At 38.7% G+C, this 17,386-nt stretch overlaps 1 pseudogene; it reads right to left on the bottom strand.

Annotated features, from left to right (window-relative positions):
• LOC118675528 overlaps positions 1 to 16,677 on the bottom strand; it is a 43,658-nt pseudogene extending 26,981 nt beyond the window's left edge.
• Positions 16,678 to 17,386: the final 709 nt, after the last annotated feature.

The raw sequence follows: 17,386 nt of genomic DNA, 5'->3' as shown, positions 1-17,386 counted from the left end.
ATATTAGGGAGTTCTGCAAAAACAGTAAGCTCCATGAAAGCTGTGACATTGTGTATTTTCACACTTGTATCCTTAGTGATTAGCACAGTGCCAGCGCACAGGAGGTGCCCAGTAAATACTTAGAATGCTTAGACATCATAATACCCCTTTGCCTAAGAAAGATGTAATCATCTTCTGCTGTTTCTTTTGGACATAGTTTTAACGTGAAGTTAGCTCATGACAGTCAGCACCCTCTAATGAGAACCATGTCCTAAAATAAAACAAAAAATTCTTGACATTTTTTTAGAAGTATTTTTTGAGGTATTAGAAATAGTTATTGCCTGGCCAGTGTGTCTCAGTGGTTGAGCATTGACCTATGAACCAGAAGGTTGCAGTTCGATTCCCAGTGGGGGCACATGCACGGGTTCCAGGCTCGACCCCAGTGGAGAGCATGTGGGAGATGGCAGATCGATGATTCTCTCTCATCATTGATGTTTCTGTTTCTTTCTCCCTCACCATTCTTCTCTGAGATCAATAGAAATATATATATGTAAATACATATATATACATGTATCTTTAAAGAATATAATATATATTTAAAAAAGAAATGTTTTTTGCTGAAATTGGCAGTGAATATAACAGTCATCAAGCCCCAGGTTTACTATCAGAATCTCTAAGGATGGGGCCCAGATGGCGTCTTCTTCCAAAGCGATGGAGAAGATTCTGTAACCAGGGTTGGATTACTACTTACTCAGCATGTAAAATAATGTCTTTAGTGACCATCTATTAAGTATGTATTCTGTAAACTATTTGGTATTGTGGGAAGACCAGGAAAACTAAGTCTTACTTCTGGTACTAACAAAATTTGTGCCCGTGGCCAAATATTTATTATTCCTGAACCTTAATTTTGTTATTTTTAAAGTGAGGTGTTGGATAGATAACCTCTCAGATTCTTGACAACTTGCATACTCTTATTATTGTAAGCCAAAGTGAAATCGGACGCTGGAATGGCAGAGTTGCCTATGGACTTTGTGGCAGCTGTCATTTATTTTTTTCCTAAATAAATCATTCTAAATTGGTGCTTGCACTGGGAACACCTGTCAGGTTTAGTTTATTATGCTAAATAGTACCTTCTTGGATAAGCTAATTTAGCTTCCAAAGTCACATGGATTAGCAACATACACAAAGAGAACATCTGACCAGGTCACATTTTATACTCTAAAGCTTAATTTGGGTTAGCAAACATTTCCTGAGTTCCCACTGGTATATCATGCACTGTGCTAGAGCCTGAGATATAGAAATTAATGCGATATAGTTCCTGCCCTTGAGTTGCTAACAAAGATAATGCAGAAATAGGGAGTATATAAACAGGGTGATTACCCATAATGGGAAACTGATAACTTTAATTTTCTTATTTTTACTGGAGGTCACTACATTTCCAGGTCTTTCCTCCAGCTTTAGCCAGATTTTATCGTAATTCAGGCCTAAGAATCTGAAGGATAGAGACTACACAGGTCAGTTCACTTTCCAAAGAAGATTAGACATTGAGAAAATGGCTGTGACTGCAAGTGAATTTTAGAATAAAAAAAAGAAAAGAAAGGTTTGGTAAAACATTTATTTCATTGCATCCTGCAGTTGGAAGTCACAGGGATACTAGGAAATCTGAGCCAGTGTGCAAGACACAAGATTGGAACTAATAGCTTTCCAATTATGCATTGACATGGTTTATGCAGGAAGGAAAATAATCCAGGTTTTCTAGACTCACTGAAAATATGCTAAGATACTCATCTGCACTGGGTCCAGCTCAAGTCCAATCTTCAAATTTCAGAGAAGAATATGAGCTTAACTAGTTGGAAGATTTAAAAATCTGGCAACTGCTTAGGCGAGCAACTGATCTGCACACCTTGGCATTCCAACAGAATTATAGGAAGCATGGAGACTTGCTCTTCTTAACTTGGAAAATCTTTCATGGCTAATTTTTACACACTTTCAGACACAATGCAACCAGTGCTTTTGGGGTGGATGCCGTGGCAAAAAGACTGAATTTGAGTTGAAAATGAGATGACACAAATAATAATAGCAGCTAATATTTGTCGTGCGCATGTTGTATGTGAGACACTGAGCTAAGCACTTGGCATTCATTGTTTTATTTAATTGTAACAGTAATCCCTATTATAATTTGACAGAGAAGAAACCCAAGGCACAAAGATGTTAATTGCCCAATTTCAAATAGCTAGTAAGTGGTGAGTCTAGGAATCAAGCGTATAAGATAGTTAGGACCTTCTTATAAACCTAAGCTTGCTTAAAAAAAAAAAAAAAGAAAGGCTACAGGGCTCTCTGATGTAATCCATTGAGAAGAATGAGATTGAGCTTCTGGAAGGGATTCACTGTACCCTTCTCTGGTCCTTATTTCTTCTTTCTGTGTGTCTGATTTGTTCACTTCTGTTCTTCAACTATTCTTGGGCCCTTGCCTTAGAACCAACAGCGTAACAGCAGGGTAGTGGTTAAACTCCTGAATGGGAGTCAGACATGACCTTTGTAATAACTTAGCAAATGGCCTTGAACAGGTCACTGAGCCTGTGCTTCACAGTAAGTAGTTCCTGTAGTTGACTGTGTCTGTCTTAATGTAAAGCAAGCATGAATCTCAGATAATTGTTTCCATAATTAAACAGCATTCATTATTTCCTCCCACACATACAGTTATTTTCTAAATTACATGTCAGGACGACCTTCCAAGTTTATCTTCCAGCCAATCTATGCTGCCCTGATTCTTCCTGGAAATGGAGTGAATAAATACATTCACCTGAATGTGTAAAGATTTGATGATTTATGCATTGCTTATCTCAGTTTTTTTTTTTGCCTTATCTAAAGAGACAACTTGAAAGTTATTCCCCAAATACCTTCAGGATGAACTTTCAGACCCTGAAGGAAAGACTGAGACAAGGCAGATATTTGGGGATATTACTGACCTAGGCAGCATTCTTCAAAGTATTCTTTACTGGAATTATCCCACTCTAGGTCATCCTAAGGATGTCTTTCACTTGAATAGAGAAGACTGTATTTATTTGAAATATCCAGATCATTGCCTGGCTTCCTGCATTACTCAGGATAGTCAAGGTTATGCTGTATAACAAACATACCCCAAAATGCCAGTGGCTTGAAACAACAAAGGCTTATCTTTTGCCCATTTAACATATTCATCTTGGCAGCAGAGAGGCTCTGCTCACTCTAATTACCCTCGCCCTCCAGGCCTCACCCCACCCAGCATTCCTAGTTGCCATACTCTGGAGAATCTCATACTGCCATTCACAGTCTCTAATTCATTCAGCTTGATCAGTGACCAGAGATAGAAACATGCTCCCATCCAACCACACAGGACGGAGGGAATAAGTGCCATAAGCTAGAAGGAATGAGGATTTTTAAAAATCACTTTAAAAAATGTGATTTTATTGATTTTTTTTTAGAGAGAGGAAGAGGGGAGGGAAGGAGGGGGAGAGAGAGAGAGAGAGAGAGAGAGAGAGAGAGAGAGATAAGTTGCCTCCCATTGCACCCTAACTGGGGACCCAACCTTCAACCTGAGCATGTGCCTGACCAGGAATCATACCGGTGACCTTTTGGTGCAAGGAATGATGTTCAACCAACTGAACCACATGGGCAGGGTAAGAATTTTGTTTGATTAATAGTACAAATGACTGTTCTGCATTCTAACAGCTTTCCTGTATAGGCAGAAATTCCAGAATATAATAAAAAGCAGACATTTCAATGAGATTTACTAAGAGTCAAGTACCATTTTAATCATTTTATATGCATCTCAGTTAATCCTCACAACAACCCTTTTGTTATTCCCATTTGGAGGATGAGAAAACTGAGGCATAAGGAACTTGAGCGTAATGTGGCCAAGATCCCACTGCAGCATTGGATTTGACTGCAGGCAGCAGAGTTCATGCTCTTGACCACAAAACCATGTCCTATATCTGGATTACTTATAAATAATGTGGTTTCCTTGAGACATGGTTAATTAAGGACACATTTGCTAGGGAAATTCTGAGCTTACAGGCATATTGGAGTGTAAAATCTAACTTGCTGGTATTTTGTTAAGTCTACTTTGCAGTCCTGAGAACGTTTATTATAGGAGACATATTTGGTATGCTTTAGAATTTCAGTGAGTGACCGGTATCCTGACAGCAAGCTCTCATTTAGACAGATTTGTCTAGGAGAAATAAATGATAGCTTATTTATAGAGATCAACATGCAATCTGACTTTAAAACACATTTGCCTAAAAATTAATGAAGGTAACATGTAGGGCTATTAACTTTTAATGACCAGAATAATGAGGATGCAAACATAGCTGAGAGAATCGTGTTGTGGTGCAGAAGGGCCCACCCACAACCTCGCAAGCCTGGTGCGTCTGTCAAGCCTGAGGGGTGACAAGCCTCAGGCCCTGGCCCTGGATGACTTAAGCAGAAAATGGAATTATTAAATGGAATCGGCATAGCTGACAGAGCAGCTGGGGATGCCGGAGAACCAGCCTTGGGAAAGAGGCAGAATGAAGTGGAGCTGGGCTCCTGGAAACACAGCTAGTATCACAGCCCAGTCCTGTGATGGCATCGCTGCCACAGCGCCAAGTGCTGAGGGCTACATCTTGCCCTGCTGGCATAGGTGCCCCTGCTTTACCTGGAAACTGTGCATCGCCACTCTCATCAGAGCCACCATAATGGGTTCTCCTCCATTCCTGCTGCTTTGTGCCAACAGCTCCACATTAAAAATCCCAAGTGGTGTCAGCTGTTTGGCCAGCCCAAGGCCAGGTGCTTTGCTCTAGTTGCCAGAGTTTGCTTTGAAGTTGTGTAGGGGGTGGTCCTCTTCCTTCTTCAAATGTGGGTCATTCTCCAAACATAGGAGAAATGTTTGCTAACCCAAGTTAAGCTTTTTTAAAAAAATTACATATATATATGTGTGTATATATATATATATATATATATATATATATATATATATATATATATAATTTCTCCTCCCTTAACCCCTTCCAGCCCGCTCCCCTCCTGCTCCAGGTCTTCACCACCCTATTGTCTGTGCCCAGAAAACATATATGCATACAAGTTCTTTGGTCGATCTCTTCCCACCCACCCGCCCCACATTTCTATGTTCCCTCTGAGATTTTTTATGCCTATTTCCTACCTCAGATGTAGGAAAAAAAGAAGGAAAAAATAAAAAAAAAATTTCCACTATAACTGGTTGGGTTTGACTTTTTGCAGTAACTTTTTATATGATTAATCAGGAAAATTTATCCTTGTGCCCTCGTCCATTTTGTTTTCTTTCATAGAGATTTGCATCTAAAAGACTTTTAAGTTGTTTATTTATTCATTTAGTTAAAAATAATTATTGATTTCCTGTAACATGTGAAGCCCTTTCTAGACACTGAGTTAGGAAAACACAGACCTGAGACCTTGCCTCACTGTTGCTCAGGCTGAATTGGGGAGGGGAAAGGAAGTGGAATGCAAAGTAAGGATGGAGAGAGAGTTCTTGGCTGAGGAGGAAAGGCTGCAAAAGAAAGGGGCATTTGAGCTGAAAATTAGAATGCAGAGGTGGACAGAAATTTCTTACGGGGGTTGGGGGAGGGGAAGACAAGAAAAGAGAGAGTGTGATTGTATATAGGGAACAAGTTGTTTGATTGATGGCCATAGAGATAATACAGGAAAGATAAATCAGGCCTAGGTCATGGATGCCTTTAAATTATTGACTGAAGTTTGAGTTTTAGTTTATAGGTACAAGGGAGCTATTGAGGGTTTTTGAGCAGAGAGAGTGACAAAAATTCAACTGAAACTTAGAAAAGTCAGTTTAGTAATAATACATAAAATGGATAGATACAAAAGGAAACCAGAATCAGATAAATTATTTGAGAAATTATATAATCCAGGACAAAGATAATAAGGCCCTAAAAGAAATTAGTAACATTGAGAATAGAAAAAGCAATGGATATGAGAAATATTACATCTATAGTACTTAAGGAAGTGATTTTTTTTTTATAATGTGATCACCAAAATGAGAGAGTTTCCTGATAAGAGCCAAATATAGCTAGGTCTTGAGAGAGCCTAGCAAGCTGGACGGGCCCTTTTCTGAACACCACTTTAGGACACTCTCACTACCTTTCTGGACCTTGCTATTCTGGTCCTAATGACCTTGCAGTGACCTTTTTCATTAGTTCTTTTGAAGTTAAGATTGGGATTTTTCCCCCCTTCAAAACAGATAGTAAGAAATGCTACCATATTTGAATGCCTATCACATACCAAGCATTTTTTATGCCTATTTCCAATTTTCACCCCAACCTTGACAGGAAAGGATTGATATTACTTTAAATATGAAGAACCTGGGGATTAGAGAAATAGTAGGCAGAACTAACATTCAAACTCATCTTTTCACCAGTAGCCAATGATATTTCCCTTGTTCTTTAAGCTGTTTTACAATGAACTTCAACAAGATCAACAAAAAATAAGAAAAATAAAAATGTAAGTAAATATATGAGAAAATCATAAGGTAAAAATATAGGAGAAATGAAAGCAAAGTTAATCTGCACATGGGCGACTTTCAGTCATCTAAATTAACTAAGTCCTGCAATAGTTTAGCTTGCATCCTAAAGCTTATCAGAAAGAACCCACCTTGTTCCTCAACTCCTCAATGTAAGTGTGTCACCTGGACCTCTCAATTCTTTATTGTTCTATCCCTGAGCATTTCTCCTTTCTGCTGAGGTGTGTCAGTACGAAGTTAAATGTATCCCTGACCAATAAAACCAGTAAAACCTCTCCGATACCTTCCCTGCCTGATAATGGTCACAGGCCATTTCTTAGAGACTAATAAAACTCACCCCAGGGAAACAGAAAAACACTGTGAGGGAAGGCTGGCTGGTCTGAGAGTCCTGTCCCAGAGCCCCTCGCTCTGTTGGTTTTATCCAAGCAGCTGCTGATATTCCTCCATGTTGTAGCACAGTAAAGAATTGAGGTCTGAGACTGAGAAGGGCCAGTAGCCGGGACTGTTCAGATCATTCAGAATAAAGCGCTGTTATTGCTGGTGGAATCCATGGTCTTTCCTCTCCAGGAGAATGGTTAGGACATACTTATGTAATACCTTACTCAATAAAGAGAGAAAAAAACAATAATAAAATAAAACAAGTTTCTTTTTTTATTTTTCAATTAAATCTTTATTGTTGAAAGTATTACATATGCCCCCCTTCCTCCCCCATTAACCCCTTCTAGCCCTCTCTCCCCCTGCTCCAGGTCTTCACCACCCTATATTGTCTGTGCCCAAAGAACATATATGCGTACAAGTTCTTTGGTTGATCTCTTCCCACCCACACGCCCACCCACCCCTGCCTTCCCTCTGAGATTTTTCATTAAGTTGGCCTGTCTGGTGGACCGCCTTTGGGGTCCTGAGAAGGTAATTATCTCTGCAACCTGTCTCTTCCCTAGGCCTCAGCCCCTTGATTGCTGATGGTGTTCCTTGAAAATGTGATGCTTCTACGAGCTCACAGACTTCAAGTCTCCACTGCTTTATGCCAGCTGCCACTTTCACACAATTGGTTGTGCCCTTTCTTTCTGATTTTAATTGTTCCAGTTTACAAAGTTCTTGACTATGTATGTCTTTTATTTATTCAATCAACCAACCACCAAATGCTTAACAATGCTCCTCACAGAGTGCCTAGCACAGTGCTGGCACCTGCAGGGAAACTGCACAGAGCACAGCCCCTTCTTCCCCTCTACCAAACTTTAAATTCTATTTTTCAATTACAGCTTATATCCAGTATTACTTTGTATCATTTCAGGCATACAGCATTGGGATTAGGCATTTATATAATTTACAAAGTGATCCCTATGATATTTCCAGTACCCACCTGGCCTCATATGTAGTTATTACAATAGTAGAGGCCTGGTGCACGGATTCATGTACCGGTGGGGGTCCCTCGGCCTGGCCTGCAGGGATAGGGGTGAAACCGGCAGTTCAACATCCCCCAAGGGGTCCCGGAGTGCTAGAGGGCACTCTGCAAAGTTGCTGTTGCTCGGCAGCTCCTGCGTTGAGCGTCTTCCCCCTAATGGTCAGTGCACGTCATAGCTACTGGCTGGTTGGCTGGTTGACTGTTTGGCTGGTTGCTTAGCCTTTTATATATAAAGATACTAGATTTCCTCTGCTCTACTGTGTTTTTTGTTTTTGTTTTTGTTTTTTTTGCAGTGGCTTTCCTCTTACCTCCTATCTGATTAGTACATTTAGGTTTACTATTCTTGTCTCACCTTTTGGACAAGTTCTACTTAAAGAGCTACAATGTAATAAAGACAAAAGTTTTAACCTGGGAAGGAAGCTGAAAAAAACAACAGCACTTAAGGACCAGCGTTAGTATTTGTAATGCTTTCTACTGCCCAACGTTTCCTATTGTTGAGAATTGTACTTAGTATTTTGGGGTTGCTTATACTATAAAATGAATCATTTGTGTGTGTGTTTTTGTTGTCTGCTGAGTTGAGGGATACAGTTGGCTTCCTAAATTCTTCACTTTGCATCTTTTTTCCAAGAAAGAAACTATATTGAGATACTGTAACTTAAAATCACATTCCCTACAATTTGATACAAAGAATGAAATGAAACAAAAATCAATTTTCTTGACTTCTTAATATTTCTTCCTTCATCTTAGGTGTACAAACCCAAAGCAAACTCCACAAAACCAGAAACCCTTTTTCTACTGACTTGCCATTTTCACTATCAATAGAACTCTGATTCTTATTATTACAAAGGACTTTGCTATTAAAGAGTGTGATAATGCATCAAATATTTAAAACTATTTTAGTGGAAAACTTCAAAAACACAGAGGAGGGACTCTGCTAATCTATTCACGTAGAGCTGTAGATATAGAGAATTGTCAGTTCTATATAGTCAGTGTTATATAATAATGGTTAGAAGCAAAACTAGCCTCTGCATAGCAAAATAGGCAGCAAACTAAATTACCCAGAACTTTAAGCAATGAGATGTGTTAAAAATCCTTCTGTTTTTGGAGAGGTGGTCCTAAATATTTAGAATACCTGATTACTCCCAGAAATGGGAAGAAAGTGGCTCATACCAAAGGCAAGTTCCAAATTCTCTAAGGACATATGGGTGTCCCGCAAAGCAACACCTTTTCTCACCACTTGACGGTGTCTTTGTTGCTCATACCCTGAGAAACAAACCCTAGGAAACTAATGGTGTTTTAAATGGAAAACAGCAGTTCATTAGGATTGGTTAATGGGTTCTTGGCAAAAGTTCAACTTAACATGCATGCAAGTGTATCTGTGTGTGCTCAGCAAGCCCTCTCCCCAGCTTTCTAATGGTGTCACTCAGTACTATAAATTTACTTTGACAGCTTGTAAACAGATAAGTGTGTCGTGGGAGCAGGGAGTGTGGAGCCAAGCCAGGAGCAGTTTCCAAAACTGGCAGGGCAAATAGAGCCAGGCACATATTAACACAGCAAACATTAAACTTTCCTGCTTCTCCATTCTTTAAGGGAATGTTAGCAACATAGCAAAACATGATGCAAACGTGCCATTTCTTAAATTCTTAACTCATAGACTCTAATTAGGATTTAGGATTAGAAATAAGTTATTAAAAATACACATTTTAAAAGAAATGACCAAGGGCTAAGCAAAAGTTTAAAGGTGTTAGCTTCCTGCCCTAGTCTGTTTGGCTCAGTGGATAGAGAGTCGGCCCATGGATTGAAGAGTCCCTGGTTGGATTCCAGTCAAGGGCATGTACCTTCGTTGCAGGCTAGATTCCTGGCCCCAGTTGGGGTGTGTGCGAGAGGCAACCAGATGGTGTGTCTCTCTCATATTGATGTTTCTCTCTCTCTGTCTCTACCCCTACCTTCCACTCTCTCTCAAAAAAAAAAATCAATGGAAAAAAAAGGCCTTGTGTGAAGATTAACAAAAAGAAAAAAATAAATACTAACTTCCTTGGTCTGTATTAGATCAGAATTTCTGTTGGCAACAGCTGAGTTGGTAGAAGATTCATATAACAAGCAGACAACCATCTAAGTTAATTCTACAAGCCATAGGAAACTGCAGTAGGAGATGCTTGCATTTCATTGCTTGCTGAAAGAGTGTGACCTGACTAAGCAGTTTACTAAGTGTTGTATATATGAAATTGTTAATATGAAATTGCTGTGTGCATGAGAAATTGCTATAGGTGTATTCATTCCACAGAGAGTACTGTAGCTTTCTGCTTCCTTTTAGGCCACTAGAATAATTTAACCCACCCCAGAGAATGCTTTTTTCCAACCCTTCCCAAAAGATGCATTTGGGGAAAGAAACAGGTTTTAATGATCCTTGAGAATTTTCAGAATAGAGAAAATGGAATGGAAGTTTTACTTTAAAAAAATTAGCCCATAAGGCAGCAGAAATATAAGAGGGCAAGTTTCTGTTAAGTTCCAGTTTATAGCAGAAAGCAGCTGAGTGTAATGGTAAGAGCCCTAGACCCAGAGTCAAAATGTAGGACCAAGATCGAGTTTGTCCATTAATCATTGAGCTTTGGGAAGAGATTTAAATAACATTTGCCAGCAAATGGATCAAGTAAGTCTTCCCTTATCCGTGCAAGATGTTATACAACTGCCAAGTATTCTAATAGCTTCTGCGCATATAAAACTTGTTCCACACGCGGTAGCTCTATTTTTGACTTTCCTATTTCTGTGACATCCACATTTCTGTTGTGTGTGGTATCCATTGCTTTGGTATGCTCATGATTTGCATAAACTAAAGAAATTAGAGTTTACTTTCTAAGTTTTTATCTACACAAATGTTTTTGAGGTGAAACAAAGTGGCCTCGTTTTCATCTGTTTGTTGCACAGCTATTTCCTAAAGGCCTACTTAGCCTGTGCTGTGCACAGCTGGCGGAGCACATGGAGGGGACTCTCCGCCCTCAGGGAGCTGCAGCCCTGCGAAGGGTTCAGATGCACCCATAACTAACCCTGATATGCAAAATAGTTCTCAGAGGAACACCCAAACTTGGAAGCATCAACTCAGAGCAGTATTCTCTCCAGAAAGGGCATTCACCTTTCCACACATGCTATCCAAGTTTCACATCAGGTCACTTTGGGGGAAAACCCTGGCCCATTTATATATATGTATGTATGTGTATATATATATATATATATTTCAGGGAGGAAGGGAGAGGGAGAGAGAGATAGAAACATCAATGATAAGAGAGAATCATTGATCGGGTGCCTCACGCCCCCCACCAGGGATGGAGCCGGTAACCTGGGCATGTGCCCTGGCCAGAATGGAACCTCAACCTCCTGGTTCATAGGTTGATGCTCAACCCCTGAGCCACATCAACTAGGCCCTGGCTCTTTTTTAAAACACACACACACACACACACACACACACACACACACACACACGCATACACACAAAATTCTCTTTCACCAAATATTTCTTAAGTTTAGTAATTTTGTTGAATGCTTAAGGGGGTCACAGAGTATGACCCTCATTGTACAATCACGGTTTTCTCTTCAAATTCCTCTCCTTATCACATGGGTAGCAGTTTTATGACGATGCTTGATATATTCTCCATACTGCTGGCGGCTCACCAAAGAGCTTTTTCTACCTGCTACCCATAGATACACAAATCCTGGGTTTGACTAATTTTTCAATATAGGTTCCTGAATTTCTCAGGCTTTGAGTAGAGTCAGTAGGTTTTTAGATTATTGTGGTGAATACAATTCTCCTCACTTAATCAAAGGAAGTACTTTTTTGTTTATAAAATAAACATATTGTTTTCTCAACAGTTACACCCTGATAATTGTTTAGACTAGTTTATGAAGGAATTTACAAAATACAAGCATACCCAAGGTTAAATTTCTATTCTCATGCTTTGCTTTCATCTCTCACTCTCTATCAAGTGGAAGATTTTGTTGCCAATGGGTGTAGAATTATTCCCAAAATACCAAGGCCTTAGAATTTGACTCTTGCCTGTAATGAACCATAGTTGATAAGGACTATAGAATAAATGTATGCATTTCACAAAAGTGGAAATAGCAAACATTTTATCATCCAAGAAATGGTCTTGTTAGAATTTAATATAGTTTTTCTGTTTCAGAGGGAGAATTGTATTATTATTTTACTCACAGGACTATATTCAAATATAATAGGTTCCACTTCAACTTTTGCTCTTTCAAAACACAACAATTATTTACCATGAAATCACTTAAAAAATGGGAACTATACGCTGTTAGTATAAAAATATACCTACATATTATAAAATCATTTTCTATCATTTAAATGAGCATAGCCAGAATGTGATAAGAACAGTGACCCTTCTGGTACTTAAAGCAGCCTCTATCATCTTTAAGACACCCTATTTGGCCAAAGGACTACAAACTTGAGGAGGAAGTAAAGGGGCTGCTTCTTTTACTATATAGAGAAGGATACAGACTGGTCAGAGATGTCAATGTAGGCCATTAGCCATAGGTGCAAACAAGGAATGGATGGCAGACTAGTTCTTCTTATTTTAATTTTTCTTTCATCAGGAAGGGATTGCCAAGGGCATACCACACTGTAGCGCGCTGTGGTTCATTTTGCTGACTGCGTGGAGACAGGGTTTCAGAACTGTACTCAATGGTGCCCTTGTGGTCTGAGAAATTTACTAAGGCTTTCTTCTTCTTTTATTAAGATCATTAGTTTGCATATAGCTCTTGAAGGGCCAATTAATGGTTATTCACTTTGTATATGTCATCAGCTCATTGTTGCATTGCTAAGGGGGATCAAAATATAATTAGAGAAAGGGAAATGTAGGTGGAAAAAAAGCTTTTGTTATGTAAATTTTGTCTGTAGCTCATAAAATCTTATAGATGCAGAAAAGCATTTGATAAAATAAAAACTCTCAACAAAGTGGGAATAGAGGGAATATACCTCAACATAATAAAGGCCATATATAACAAACCCACAGTCAAAATCATAATGGACAAAAACATTTTCTTTAAGATTGGGACAAAACAGAGATGCCACATTCTCCAATCTATTCAGCAGTAGAGGCCCGGTGCACAAAATTTGTGCGGGGGGCGGGGGGGGGGGCATGTCCCTCAGCCCAGTCTTGCACCCTCTCCAATCTGGGACCCCTTGGGGGATGTCCGGACATCCCTCTCACAATCCAGGACTGCTGGCTCCTAACCACTTGCCTGCCTGCCTGCCTCATTGCCCCTAACCACTTTGCCTGTCAGCCTGATCGCCCCCTAACTGCTCCCCTGCCGGCCTGATTGACGCCTAACTGCTCCCCTGCCAGTATGATCATCCCCAACTGCCTTCCCCTGCAGGCCTGAGGGGACTGGGGGACTGAGGCTGGATGAGGCGGGGCTGAGGGGACTGGGTGCCGCCATCTTGTGACTGTGGGTGCTGCCATCTTGTGAGGGCATAGCAGTCAATTAGCATATTCCCTCTTTATTAGATAGGATAATACTGGAAGACCTAGCCACAGCAATTAGACAACAAAAAGAAATAAAATACATCCAAATTGGAAAGGAAGAAGTAACACTGTCATTATTTTCAGAGGACATGATACTATAAATAGAGCACCCTAAAGATTCCACTAAAAACACTAGAATTGATAAATGAATTTAGTAAAGTAGCAGGATACAAAATAAATATCCAGAAATCAGTTGCATATTTTACACCAATAATGAACAATGCTAAAGGGAAACTAAGAAAACAATTTTATTTATAATTGCATCAAAAAATAAAATACCTAGGAATAAATTTTAACCAAGGATGTAAAAGACCTGTACTTGGAAAATTCTATTGGTCTTCATTCCTTTGTGCATATTCAACATTTTATCTGGTATCATTTTCCTTGTGTCTAAAGAACTACTTTTAGCATAACATACAGATTTTTTATAAGGAATTCTCTTACCTTTTGGTGATCTGAAAAAAAAAGTATTTTCATTTTTGAAAGATTTTTTTTCCTGGATATATAATTTATTCTAACAGTACTTTCTTTTTACTTCAGCACTTTAAAACTGTCATTCATTGTCAGATCTCTGATAAAAAGTCTACTGTCATTCCTTCTTATCTTTCTTCCTTTGTACATATATTGTCTTTCTCTGGCTGCTTTTAAAGTATTATTTTCTATTTTGCTATTTTTCACGTATTTCATTATAATGATCTCTGGTGTGAATTTAAAAAACATGTTTATTTCACTCATGGATTGTTGAGATCTTGGCTCTGTGGGTTTATAGTTTTCATTAAATATGGGGACATTTCACCCATTATTTCAAGTGTTTTTGCAATCCTTCTCCCCTTTCTGGAACTCTACATATATATCAGACCACTTGATGTTATGATATCCTTTGGTAGTCTGTCCAAAAAATTTAGGTATCTCTGCTCTTTCAAACTGTGATCTCTTATTTCTGATACCCAGTGGACTCTGTTTAGGTTTCCTTCTCTGAGCTGTGGCCTGGACAGTATTTTCATATGGTCATTGGGGGCAATTGGAGGGCTCACCTGGTTTGTCTCTCTTCCTACAAAGATCACAGTCTTATGCCCTGAAAACTGTTATATATTTGTTAGCTATGATAGGAAATAAATTCCCATAGCATTAATCCTTTGTGGGCAGAAGCAGAAGCTCCCCCCCCCCCCCCCCGCTTTATTTTTAATTTTAAAAGTACTATTAAAATAAATTCTATATTTATAATTTTAATTCATAAAATTCTTTTAAATAACTGATCTTTATGAAATATAAATTAGAATATATGAATCTCATCAACAAATTTTTGCATTTAGGATGAAATCCTGAATCCTTTCCCTCGCTCAGAGGTCTTGCATGATCAGGACCTTTTCCTCCCTCTATTCTCCACACTGCAACCAGACTCCTCTTTGAAAAACACACATTTTTATCCTGCCTGGAAGTCTTCAATGGCTCCCCACCGATGTTACAGTAGATAAAGTCCTAACTTACAAGGCTCCATAAAAGCCTTCTACCTATTATTCCTGCCTTCTCTCTTACCACTTTTTCTTTTGCTCCTTTTCTTCTTTCCAATTATGCTAGACTTTTTCCAGGTCTGCAAATGTACATTCTGTCTTCTTCCTGGTAGGCTTCATATGAGTGTTCCCTTTGATTTGAATACTCATCCTCCTCAACTTTAACCTATTTAATTCCTGTCTGTCTTTCAACACTTAACACACGCCTTCCTTGACTCTTGAAGAGAGTCAGGTTTCCTTGTTTTATGCTTTTATAGCACCTTATTCCTCTTCTTTATGGCACCTCAACACAATTGTAATGCAATAATTAATTGTAAATTAGTTGGTCATCTCGTTCTCTTACTAGAACGTAGGTTCTGTGAGAGCAAGGCTGTATCTATCTTATTCCTTGTTAGTACTGGTGCTAGCACAGTGTTATGAATAAAATGGGTATTTAGTAAATGTTTTTGGAATGAAACATTTTTTGAAAGGATTACTGGTGTAGTCTTCCTTTTACAGAGAGGAATAGGCAATACAAAACAAAACAAAACACGGAAGTTGGTATAACTAAATTCAAACCAGATCTTGACCAAGGGAGTGGTAAATGAGAGTCTGATTTAGAAATGAGAGTAGTGGGGATCAAGGGCAGTTAGGTGAAGTTTTGACATTTTGAGCACAGGATGTTTTTGACAACTCTGTAAGTTTGGGTTAAAAGCCAGGAGGTTGAGGGAGTAATGAGTCAAGATGTAGCCATGTAAGAAAAGAAGCTGATAGAATCAGTGTTTCCTTCTGATTGCTGGGTTCCACTATCCATACTCAAAATGGGTAGCTCGACCTTGACACAAAAGAGATGCTAAGAAAACAGATAAGGGAAGAAAAGTAAGACTGGCCACACATGGTAGAAAGCTAAAGGGAGAGTAGTTTTCAGTTCATGTAGGGTGCCTAGGACTCTTTTTCCCTAGATATATGGCTTTTTGGCAGGGGCAAGAGAATATTCTCAAAATCAACATGCTTCCTTGCTAGTAGAAATGGGATTTATAAAAAATGTACCACTGGACCTAGGTCACCTTAACACAGAGACCTGCCTAGAGTGAAATTTGTACTTTGTGAGTAGCAGATTTTATTGTGGGCTGTTCTGCAGTGGTCAGTACAGGCAGAAACTGTCCCAAACACTCAGGGTTAGCAGGGTAAGGATCTATAGTAGAGATAAAGAAAGTTGTAGGATCTGAAAGTTTTATGATCCAGTTGATAAATAAATACTTATTGAGCACCTCATTTGTGATTCCATAGTGATCAAGACAGACATTAAATAAATATATAACTTCCCAGATAACAAAAATGATGTCAAATTTTATAAATATCAATAATCTAAGTGCACAAATTAATTTTACTTATAAAAAGGATATCAACAAAGGCTGTGTTGTGCAGGGTCTGTGGTCTGCTCAAGACTTATGGATGCACATAATAACTTGTAAGAGAGAAAGAAGAGAGAATAACAGACTCTAAAATACATATGCTCATGGATATAATGATTATTGGCCTTGTTAATATGTATGTTGTTACCAGAGGAGACATTTTGGAATAACCTTTCCCGCTTATGGCTTGCCTGATGGAGACCTCTATTGCAGGGATAGGAATAGATTTCACTTTAATTGCTAACTTTGATTTAATAGAGTGTAGCTGCTTGGATTTCTGTGCTGAAAAGCACTCTGGTGCTGTGTCTAGGCTTAAGGTGTAGAGCATTGTGATAGAAATATTTGACATGGGCCCAAGATGTAGTTATGCAAGCTCTCATGTCATAGATTGGTAACAGAACTTACCTCCCTGTTTCCAACTAATTGAAATTGATTATTTTATTTTTTTATTGAACAAACAATTATTGACTGCTTAGATGTGCCTGGCACTGTGCTATGTACCAGAGATACAAAGATAAAAGGCTATAAACCTTGTACTTAAAGAACTTACAGTCAAGTAAAACAAAATCACAATGTAATTGCATTTAAAAAATGCCATGTCTGCATGTTTCAACAGTATTTTGAAGTGTTACCTTTTATTTTTATTTTTTCTTCATACAATCCTAGTGAATAAAGTATGCTCAACTTAATTAATATTGAGACTTGGCTGAAAACTGTTCTCCTTCACTCATTTGGATTCCAAGATGAAAAATCTTGCAAAATTCACATATTATAGTGAACTGTCATCCAATAGAGATTTTATTCATCTAAGGATATGAGCTACACTGAACTGACAATTATATTTTGGCATATATTCCAAACCCCCATATTCTGAGCAGCTGCCACACCACAATGACATATTAAATATGTCATTGTGGTGTGGCAGCTGCTCAGAATAAAGCAGAAAACATTCCAGAAAAAAATGTTCTATTTAGAATGTATCTGTGCATTATATATATAATGATCCCTCTCTACTGCTTTGTCCTTATTTTCCTTTT

The sequence above is a fragment of the Myotis myotis genome, unplaced genomic scaffold (assembly GCF_014108235.1).
Source record: "Myotis myotis isolate mMyoMyo1 unplaced genomic scaffold, mMyoMyo1.p scaffold_m19_p_2, whole genome shotgun sequence".
Classification (NCBI taxonomy): Eukaryota; Metazoa; Chordata; class Mammalia; order Chiroptera; family Vespertilionidae; genus Myotis; species Myotis myotis.
This window is presented reverse-complemented; position numbering and strand designations above follow the sequence as displayed.